This window comes from Somniosus microcephalus, unplaced genomic scaffold, assembly GCF_052327205.1.
Source record: "Somniosus microcephalus isolate GS21.2 unplaced genomic scaffold, FLI_Smic_1.0 unresolved_chr2, whole genome shotgun sequence".
Classification (NCBI taxonomy): domain Eukaryota; kingdom Metazoa; phylum Chordata; class Chondrichthyes; order Squaliformes; family Somniosidae; genus Somniosus; species Somniosus microcephalus.
Genome location: NW_028225180.1, coordinates 11,921,807 through 11,933,605, shown reverse-complemented (window position 1 = coordinate 11,933,605; position 11,799 = coordinate 11,921,807).

Genomic DNA, 11,799 nt, shown 5'->3' with positions numbered 1-11,799 from the left:
TGGCAATTAATACAGGAGACTGTAACTGACAGAATGTCAATTAATACAGGAGACTGTAACTGAGAGAATGCCAATTAATATAGGAGATTGTAACTGACAGAATGCCAATTAACACAGGAGACTGTAACTGAGAGAATGTTAGTTAATACAGGAGACTGTAACTGACAGAATGCCAATTAATACAGGAGTCTGTAACTGACAGAATGTCAATTAATACAGGAGACTGTAACTGAGAGAATGTCAATTAATACAGGAGACTGTAACTGAGAGAATGCCAATTAATACAGGAGACTGTAACTGAGAGAATGCCAATTAATACAGGAGACTGTAACTGAAAGAATGTCAATTAATACAGGAGACTGTAACTGAGAGAATGTCAATTAATACAGGAGACTGTAACTGACAGAATGCCAATTAATACAGGAGACTGTAACTGACAGAATGTCAATTAATGCAGGAGACTGTAACTGAGAGAATGTCAATTAATACAGGAGACTGTAACTGACAGAATGCCAATTAATACAGGAGACTGTAACTGACAGAATGTCAATTAATACAGGAGACTGTAACTGACAGAATGTCAATTAATACAGGAGACTGTAACTGACAGGATGCCAATTAATACAGGAGACTGTAACTGAGAGAATGTCAATTAATACAGGAGACTGTAACTGACAGAATGCCAAGTAATACAGGAGACTGTAACTGACAGAATGTCAATTAATACAGGAGACTGTAACTGAGAGAATGTCAATTAATACAGGAGACTGTAACTGACAGAATGCCAAGTAATACAGGAGACTGTAACTGACAGAATGTCAATTAATGCAGGAGACTGTAACTGAAAGAATGCCAATTAATACAGGAGACTGTAACTGACAGAATGTCAATTAATACAGGAGACTGTAACTGAAGAATGCCAATTAATACAGGAGACTGTAACTGACAGAATGCCAATTAATACAGGAGACTGTAACTGAAGAATGCCAATTAATACAGGAGACTGTAACTGAGAGAATGTCAATTAATACAGGAACCTGTAACTCAGAGAATGCCAATTAACACAGGAGACTGTAACTGAAAGAATGCCAATTAATACAGGAGTCTGTAACTGACAGAATGCCAATTAATACAGGAGACTGTAACTGACAGAATGCCGATTAATACAGCAGACTGTAACTGAGAGAATGTCAATTAATACAGGAGACTGTAACTGACAGAATGCCAATTAACACAGGAGACTGTAACTGAGAGAATGTCAATTAATACAGGAGACTGTAACTGACAGAATGCCAATTAACACAGCAGACTGTAACTGAGAGAATGTCAATTAATACAGGAGACTGTAACTGACAGAATGCCGATTAATACAGCAGACTGTAACTGAGAGAATGTCAATTAATACAGGAGACTGTAACTGAAGAATGCCAATTAATACAGGAGACTGTAACTGACAGAATGCCAATTAATACAGGAGACTGTAACTGAAGAATGCCAATTAATACAGGAGACTGTAACTGAGAGAATGTCAATTAATACAGGAGCCTGTAACTCAGAGAATGCCAATTAACACAGGAGACTGTAACTGAAAGAATGCCAATTAATACAGGAGTCTGTAACTGACAGAATGCCAATTAATACAGGAGACTGTAACTGACAGAATGCCGATTAATACAGCAGACTGTAACTGAGAGAATGTCAATTAATACAGGAGACTGTAACTGACAGAATGCCAATTAACACAGGAGACTGTAACTGACAGAATGCCAATTAATACAGGAGACTGTAACTGACAGAATGCCAATTAATACAGGAGACTGTAACTGAGAGAATGTCAATTAATACAGGAGACTGTAACTGACAGAATGCCAATTAATACAGGAGACTGTAACTGACAGAATGCCAATTAATATAGGAGACTGTAACTGAGAGAATGCCAATTAACACAGGAGACTGTAACTGACAGAATGTCAATTAATATAGGAGACTGTAACTGAGAGAATGCCAATTAACACAGGAGACTGTAACTGACAGAATGTCAATTAATATAGGAGACTGTAACTGACAGAATGTCAATTAATATAGGAGACTGTAACTGACAGAATGCAAAAGAAAGAGAGAAAGAGAGAAAGAGAGAAGGAAGGAAGGAAAGAAAGACTGCCTTCCAGTTATATGCTGTAGTGCCTTTCATGACCACCGGACTTCTCAAAGCACTTTACAGCCAATAAAGTACATTTGAAGTTTAGGCACTGTGGGAAACATTCCAGCCAATTTGGGCACAGCAAGCTCCAACAAGCAGCAATGTGGTATTCACCAGATAATCTGGTTAATGATATTGGTTGAGGGATAAATATTTGCCAGGATACTAGGGAACGCTCCCCTTCTCTTGTTCTTACCAGTGGGATCATTTAAGTTGACCTGGGAGAGCAGATGGGCCCTTGATTTAATGTCTCATCCAAGAGACGACACCTCCAACAGTGCAGCACTCCCTCAGTACTGTCCCTCCGACAGTGCAGCGCTCACTCAGTGCTGCCCCTCCAACAGTGCAGAGCTCCATCTGTACTGCCCCTGCAACAGTGCAGCGCTCCCTCAGCACTGCCTCCTCCGAAAGTGCGGCGCTCCCTCAGTACTGCCCCTCCGACAGTGCGGCACTCACTCAGTACTGCCCCTCCAACACTGCAGCGCTCCCTCAGCACTGCCTCCTCTGACAGTGCGGCGCTCCCTCAGTACTGCCCCTCCGACAGTGTGGCGCTCCCTCAGTACTGCCCCTCCGACAGTGCAGCGCTCCCCCAGCACTGCCTCCTCTGACAGTGTGGTGCTCCCTCAGTACTGCCCTTCCGACAGTGCGACGCTCTCTCAGTACTGCCCCTCCGATAGTGCAGCGCTACCCTCAGTACTACCCCTCCGACAGTGCAGCACTCATTCAGTACTGCCCCTCCAAAAGTGCAGCGCTCCCTCAGCACTTCCTCCTCCGACTGTGCGGCGCTCCTTCAGTACTGCCCCTCCGACAGTGCGGCGCTCCCTCAGTACTGCCCCTCCGACACTGCAGCGCTCCCTCAGCACTGCCTCCTCCAACAGTGCGGCGCTCCCTCAGTACTGCCCCTCCGACAGTGCGGCGCTCCCTCAGTACTGCCCCTCCGACAATGCAGTGCTCCCTCTGCACTGCCCCTCCAACAGTGCAGTGCTCCCTCAGTACTGCCCCTACAACAGTGCTGTGCGCCCGTCGGCGCTGGTACTCCGACAGTGCACGTACCCTTAGTACTGCCCCTCCAACAGTGCAGTGCTGCTTCAGCATTGCCTCCTCCTCCTCCGACAGTGCGTCGCTCCCTCGGCACTGCCCCCTCGATAGTGCAGCGCTCCCTCAGTACTGCCCCTGCGACAGTGCGGTGCTCCTTCGGCACTGCCCCTCCGACAGTGCAGCACTCCCTTGGCACTGCCCCTCCGACAGTGCAGTACTCACTTGGCACTGCCCCTCCGATAGTGCAGCACTCCCTCAGTACTGCCCCTTCAACAGTGCAGCGCTCCCTCAGCACTGCCCCTCCGACAGTGCAGCGCTCCCTCAGCACTGCCCCTCCGACAGTGCAGCGCTCCCTCAGCACTGCCCCTCCGACAGAGCGGCGCTCCCTCAGCACTGCCCCTCTGACAGTGCGGTGCTCCCTCAGCACTGTACCTCCGACAGTGCAGTGCTCCCTCAGTGCTGCCCCTCCGACAGTGCGGCGCTCCCTCAGCACTGTCCCTCCGACAGTGCAGCTCTCCCTCAGCACTGTCCCTCCGACAGTGCAGCTCTCCCTCAGCACTGCCCCTCCGACATTGCAGCGCTCCCTCAGTGCTGCCCCTCCGACAGAGCGGCGCTCCCTCAGCACTGTACCTCCGACAGTGCAGTGCTCCCTCAGCACTGTACCTCCGACAGTGCAGCTCTCCCTCAGTACTGCAGTGGAGTGTCAGCCTAGATTCATGTGCTCATGTCCCTGGAGTGGGACTGTAAACCCACAACTTTTCTGACTGCGAATCTAGTGTGCAACCCACTGAACCTCTAAACCGGAGATTGCAATTAAACGGGAGTGCCAATTAAACGGGAGAATGTAATTTAAAGTGATTCATATTACACAGACGAACTTAAATAACGGAAACTTGTAATTATCGGAGGATCACATTAAACGGGAGACTGCAATTGCCGTCGAGGTGCACTGTGCTGTCGGCGCTGTGATATAAGGCACTGATCTCACCGGGTTAAAGCAGATCACGCGCAAGGTCGGTTTGAGAGCAAATGGCGACATCTAGCCGTCTCTGGGTGTCGCCCATCGGCGGACCGAGCCGAGAATTTTCTGCAGTCCTTCCAAATCATTGAGGGGTAACACCAGCGCAAATCACCCAGGATTGAGCTCCGACTCCTTAAAGAACTGACAGAATGCCAATTAAACAGGAGACTGTAACTGACAGAATGCCAATTAATACAGGAGATTGTAACTGACAGAATGCCAATTAATAAAGGAGACTGTAACTGACAGAATGCCAATTAATACAGGAGACTGTAACTGACAGAATGCCAATTAATACAGGAGATTGTAACTGACAGAATGCCAATTAATACAGGAGACTGTAACTGACAGAATGCCAATCATACAGGAGACTGTAACTGACAGAATGTCAATTAATAAAGGAGACTGTAACTGACAGAATGTCAATTAATACAGGAGATTGTAACTGACAGAATGCCAATTAATAAAGGAGACTGTAACTGACAGAATGCCAATTAATACAGGAGACTGTAACTGACAGAGTGTCAATTAATACAGGAGACTGTAACTGAGAGAATGCCAATTAACACAAGAGACTATAACTGACAGGATGCCAATTAATTCAGGAGATTGTAACTGACAGAATGCCAATTAATACAGGAGACTGTAACTGACAGAATGCCAATTAATACAGGAGACTGTAACTGACAGAATGCCAATTAATACAGGAGACTGTAACTGACAGAATGCCAATTATTACAGGAGACTGTAACTGACAGAATGCCAATTAATACAGGAGATTGTAACTGACAGAATGCCAATTAATACAGGAGATTGTAACTGACAGAATGCCAATTAATACAGGAGATTGTAACTGAGAGAATGCCAATTAATACAGGAGACTGTAACTGAGAGAATGCCAATTAATACAGGAGACTGTAACTGAGAGAATGCCAATTAATACAGGAGACTGTAACTGACAGAATGCCAATTAATACAGGAGATTGTAACTGACAGAATGCCAATTAATACAGGAGATTGTAACTGAGAGAATGCCAATTAATACAGGAGACTGTAACTGAGAGAATGCCAATTAATACAGGAGACTGTAACTGAGAGAATGCCAATTAATACAGGAGACTGTAACTGAGAGAATGCCAATTAATACAGGAGACTGTAACTGACAGAATGTCAATTAATACAGGAGACTGTAACTGACAGAATGCCAATTAATACAGGAGACTGTAACTGAGAGAATGTCAATTAATACAGGAGACTGTACCTCGCAGGGCACCAATTAATCAGGAGATTGTAACTGACAAACCTTACATTTCCCATCGCTCCGCTGTGTTCTTTTGCAAGAGCTCTACAAATTGTTCCCCTTCAAGTATTTATCTGATCCCTATTCTGAAGGCTACTATTGAATCTGCCTCCACCGCCCGATCAGGCAGTGCATTCCAAATCCTAACCACTCGCTGCATGAAAAGGTTTTTCCTCATGTCGCCTCTGGTTCTTTTGCCAACCACCTTCAATCTGTGTCCTCTGGTTATCACCCCATCAGTCATTGGAAACAGTTTCTCCTTATTTACTCTTATCTAAACCCTTCACAGTTTTGAACACCTCGATCAAATCACCAATTAACCTTCTCTGCTCTAAGGAGAACAATCCCAGCTTCTCCAGTCTCTCCACATAACTGAAGTCCCTCATCCCTGGTACCATTCTGGTCAATCTCCTCCTTAACCTTCTCTGCTCTAAGGAGAACAATCCCAGCTTCTCCAGTCTCTCCACATAACTGAAGTCCCTCATCCCTGGTACCATTCTGGTCAATCTCCTCTTAACCTTCTCTGCTCTAAGGACAACAACCCCAGCTTCTCCAGTCTCTCCATGTAACTGAAGGCCCTCATCCCTGGTACCATTCTGGTCAATCTCCTCCTTAACCTTCTCTGCTCTAAGGAGAACAATCCCAGCTTCTCCAGTCTCGCCACATAACTGAAGTCCCTCATCCCTGGTACCATTCTGGTCAATCTCCTCCTTAACCTTCTCTGCTCTAAGGAGAACAATCCCAGCTTCTCCAGTCTCTTCACGTAACTGTAATGAGGCAAAACCTTATTTTACACAACAGGTGGTTAGGATTTGGAATGCACTGTATGATTGGGTGGTGGAGGGAGATTCAATAGTAGCCTTCAAGGAGAAAAAAAATTGCAGGGATATGGGGAAAGAGCAGGAGAGTGTGACTGACCAGATTGCTCTTGAAAGGGCTGGTGCAGACTTGATAGGTGATTACAGCTCATATATTACAGGCACAGAGGTTTGTATTACATATTTAAATATATGAGAGACCATAGATACACACACGTGTGCCTATATTTCACCCGCTCCATGCATACATGTTTCACAAAGTTGCATACAGATTGAAACGTAGGGCGTGCAGACAGATGCACATTAGTGAATGGGCAAAACTGTGGCAAATGGATTTCAATGTAGGCAAATGTGAGGTCAACCACTTTGGACCTAAAACGGATAGAAAAGGTTACTTTCTAAATGGTGAAAAGCTGGAAACAGTGGATGTCCAAAGAGACTTGGGGGATCCAGGTTCATAGATTATTAAAATGTCATGGACAGGTACAAAATATAATCAAAAAGGCTAATGGGATGCTGGCCTTTATTTTTTTTTTAAATTCACTTATGGGATCTGGGCGTCACTGGCAAGGCCGACATTTATTGCCCGTCCCTAGTTGCCCTTGAGAAGGCAACTTCTTGAATCGCTGCAGTCCGTGTGGTGAAGGTGCTCCCACAGTGCTGTTAGGGAGGGAGTTCCAGGATTTGGACCCAGCGACGATGAAGGAACGGCCGATATACTACTAAGTCAGGATGGTGTGTGACTTGGAGGGGAACTTGGAGGTGGTGGTGTTCCCATGCGCCTGCAGCCCTTGTCCTTCTAGGTGGAAGAGGTCGCGGGTTTGGGAGGTGCTGCCGAAGAAGCCTTGGCGAGTTGCTGCAGTGCATCTTGTAGATGGTACACACTGCAGCCACGGTACGCCGGTGGTGGAGGGAGTGAATGTTTAAGGTGGTGGATGGGGTGCCAATCAAGGGGGCTGCTTTGTCCTGGATGGTGTCGAGCTTCTTGAGTGTTGTTGGAGCTGCACTCATCCAGGCAAGTGGAGAGTATTCCATCGCACTCCTTTTGATATCTAGAGGACGAGAATGCAAGGAGGGTAGAAGTTATGGCACAGTTTTACTGACAATGGAATGGCCCCACCCCGCCCCCAACTTCTCTCTCTCTCTCTCCCACTCTCTTTCTCCCCCCTCCCCCTCTCCCTCGAACTGACAGTGCTAGGCACAGTAGGCTGAGCGGAGCGGAAGCAGCAACAACGGCAGCAGGTGAACCGCAGTCCTTTAAAGAGTTAATCTGCCATTGTCTGGTGTAAATATAGATAAGATTGGAGCAGCTTTGAGCAAGCATTGTAGCGATGGCAAGCAGCTGGTAGGAAGCGGAAAGGGATGTGGGTGCCCACCAATGTTTTCCACTCACCCGGCCTATTCATTGTTTCTCAAAATACATCTCTCTATTGTTTTAAATAAACACTCTCGCGCGCTGCACTGGAAGTAGGACAGCCTTCTCTCTGAGTTCCTCATCGGCCTCGTGGAGAAGTTGGTGAGAAATTGGTGCATGACTCTCCAGCTACCAGCTGCCGACCTCTCGTCTCCCAGGTGTCTGGGGGTGGTGGATGGGTGGAGTGGAATCATTTAGTCAATGTCCTGGCAGTGCGGCCAATGTCCTCGGCAGTGCGGGCAATGTCCTCGGCAGAGCGGGCAATGTCCTCGGCAGAGCGGCCAATGTCCTTGGCAGAGCGGGCAATGTCCTGGCAGAGCGGGCAATGTCCTCGGCAGAGCGGGCAATGTCCTCGGCAGAGCGGGCAATGTCCTTGGCAGTGCCCGCAATGTCCTCGGCAGTGCGGGCAATGTCCTCGGTAGAGCGGGCAATGTCCTCGGCAGAGCGGGCAATGTCCTCGGCAGTGCGGGCAATGTCCTCGGCAGTGCGGGCAATGTCCTCGGCAGTGCGGGCAATGTCCTTGGCAGTGCGGCCAATGTCCTCGGCAGAGCGGGCAATGTCCTCGGCAGTGTGGCTAATGTCATCGGCAGTGCGGGCAATGTCCTCGGCAGTGCGGGCAATGTCCTCGGCAGTGCGGCCAATGTCCTCGGCAGAGCGGGCTATGTCCTCGGCAGTGTGGCTAATGTCCTCGGCAGTGCGGGCAATGTCCTAGGCAGAGCGGGCAATGTCCTCGGCAGAACGGGCAATGTCCTCGGCAGTGTGGCTAATGTCCTCGGCAGTGCGGGCAATGTCCTTGGCAGTGCGGGCAATGTCCTCGGCAGTGCGGGCAATGTCCTTGGCAGTGCGGGCAATGTCCTCGGCAGTGCCTGCAATGTCCTTGGCAGTGCGGGCAATGTCCTTGGCAAATGCAGGACCATTCCTGCATGTCAATCAACAACAACAAATTGCACTTAAGAACGTCAGAACAAGGAGCAGGAGTAGGCTGTGCGGCGCCTCGAGCCTGCTCCGCCATTCAATAGGATCGTGTCTGATCGTCGACCTTGTTGTGGAAAGAAACCACTCAGAGTCTCGGGTAGGCTGCGATGTGAGAGAAACGTTATTACAAGCACGCAGGGGAGCACCTTCAGCGCACCGAAGTCTCTCAAATTTACAATGGCCGTGGCAGTTTATTTATACATAATCAATCTACTACCTATAATTGCTCAAACTTTATTTACCGGTTACATAGGCTTTGGCAGATGCTTCCCGCTATCTCAACTGTCCTGGACCCAAGGTCCTTACTTCTGCCTTTATGCAGTTTTGTTTTGATGCGCTATCAATTACTCATAAAAGACTGAGAGTTAGAAGAGTAACTAAAGGCTTTTATTAACAACAGAATGGAGGTCTGCCTCGAGTGGTCGACCGATCCAGGATACAAAGGGCTGGGGAGCAGTCACCTTTATACTAGGACCTGTGGGAGGAGTCAGCCGAGGCATGTCCAGGCATGTACACAGTGGAATACAAACAGGACAAACAGGAATACAAACAGTGGTTTACCACATTCACCCCTTGTTTAAAATTGAGTGAAGTGTATTAAAAGTTAGTGTATTGGAGTCTCTCCGGAGGTCATGTCTGCCGCTGTGATCGGCGTGGCGACGGCAGGGGTAGTGAAGCTTCCGGCGTCGAGTCCAGCGTAGGCTGTGGCACAGGCGTGTCGTCCTCGTAGATGTCGAGCGGGTCGCGGGGCCCAGGCCTGCCGTCTGCTGGGGCTGGATATCGGATCGTGGGGGGGGGTGGTAGTGGGTAGTGGGTTACTGTGGTCCCCGAGGGTGCAAGGTCTCTTATGGAGACTGTGTCCTCCCGCCCGTCCGGGTATGCGATGTAAGCATACTGGGGGTTGGCGTGGAGGAGGTCGACCCTCTCGACCAGGGGGTCCGTTTTATGGGTCCTCACGTGTCTTCTCAGTAGGACCGGCCCTGGGGACGTCAGCCATAGCGGTAGCGATGTCCCTGATGTGGACTTCCTTGGGAAGACAAACATTTTCTCATGAGGGGTGGCGTTAGTGACAGTGCAGAGCAGTGACCGAATAGAGTGGAGCGCATCGGGGAGCACATCCTGCCAGCGGGAGGTTGGAAGGCCCCTAGACTTTAAGGCTAGCAGGACGGCCTTCCAAACTGTCGCATTTTCTCTTTCCACCTGTCCGTTCCCCCGGGGGTTGTAACTGGTGGTCCTGCTTGTGGCAATACCCCTAGTTAGCAGGTACTGACGGAGTTCGTCGCTCATAAACGATGAGCCCCGGTCGCTATGGATATAGCTGGGGAAACCGAACAGGGTGAAGAGGTTGTTCAGACATTTAATGACCGTGGCACTGGTCATGTCCGGGCAGGGAAAGGCGAACGGGAAACGGGAGTACTCATCAATAATATTGAGGAAGTACACATTGCGGTCGGAGGAGGGGAGAGGCCCTTTAAAATCAACGCTCAGGCGCTCGAAGGGGCGAGTGGCTTTTATCAGGTGGGCCCTGTCTGGTCTATAAAAGTGTGGTTTGCACTCAGCGCAGACTTGGCAGTTCCTGGTCATGGTCCTGACCTCCTCAATAGAGTAAGGCAGGTTGCGGGCCTTGATGAGGTGGAAGAACCTGGTGACCCCCGGGTGGCAGAGGTCATTGTGGAGGACCCGTAGTCTATCGATCTGCGCGCTGGCGCAGGTGCCACGCGATAGCGCATCCGGGGGTTCATTTAGCTTCCCGGGCCGGTACAAGATCTCGTAGTTGTAGGTGGAAAGTTCGATTCTCCACCTCAAGATCTTGTCATTTTTGATTTTGCCCCTCTGCTTGTTGTTAAACATAAAAGCAACTGAACGCTGGTCAGTGAGCAGGGTAAATCGTTTTCCGGCCAGGTAGTGCCTCCAATGACGCACAGCCTCCACAATCGCCTGGGCCTCCTTCTCAACAGCAGAGTGTCTGGTCTCCGGGCCTTGGAGGGTTCGTGAAAAGAAGGCCACGGGTCTCCCCGCCTGATTGAGGGTAGCGGCCAGGGCAAAGTCGGACGCGTCGCTTTCCACCTGGAAGGGGATGGATTCGTCCACTGCGTGCATGGTGGCTTTGGCAATGTCCTCCTTGATACGGTGGAAGGCTAAGCGGGCCTCTGCCGTCAAGGGAAAAGAGGTGGACTTGATCAGCGGACGGGCCTTGTCCGCATAGTAGGGGACCCACTGGGCGTAATAGGAGAAAAACCCTAGGCACCTCTTCAGGGCCTTGAGGCAGTGGGGCAGTGGAAGTTCCATAGGGGGACGCATCCGGTCGGGGTCGGGGCCGATGACTCCGTGTTCCACAACACAGCCAAGGATGGCGAGGCGGTTTGTGCGGAATATGCACTTCTCCTTGTTATATGTCAGGTTTAGGAGTTGGGCGGTGCGGAGGAATTTTTCGAGGTTTGCGTCATGGTCCTGCAAGTCATGGCCGCAGATGGTCACATTGTCCAGATATGGGAAAGTGGCCTGCAACGCATTTTGATCTACCATCCGGTCCATCTCCCTTTGGAAGATGGAGACCCCGTTGGTGACGCCAAAGGGAACCCTAAGGAAGTGATAGAGGTGGCCGTTTGCCTCAAAGGCAGTGTACTGGCGGTCCTCAGGGCGGATGGGGAGCTGGTGGTACGCTGATTTCAGGTCAATGGTCGAGAAGACGCGGTACTGCGCGATCTGGTTGACCATATCAGCTATACGGGGGAGTGGGTAGGCGTCCAGCAGGGTGTAGCGATTTATTGTCTGGCTGTAGTCGATGACCAGACGCTGCTTCTCGCTGGTCTTAACGACCACAACCTGGGCTCGCCAGGGGCTGGTGCTGCCCTCAATAATCCCTTCTTTCAGGAGCCGCTCCACTTCGGTTTTAATGAAAACCCTGTCCCCGGCACTGTATCGCCTGCTCTTTGTGGCGATGGGCTTACAGTCGGGGGTGAGGTTAGCAAACAGTGGTGGGGGGGTGACTCTGAGTGTGGAGAGGTTGCACCTGGTGCGCGGCGGGCAATT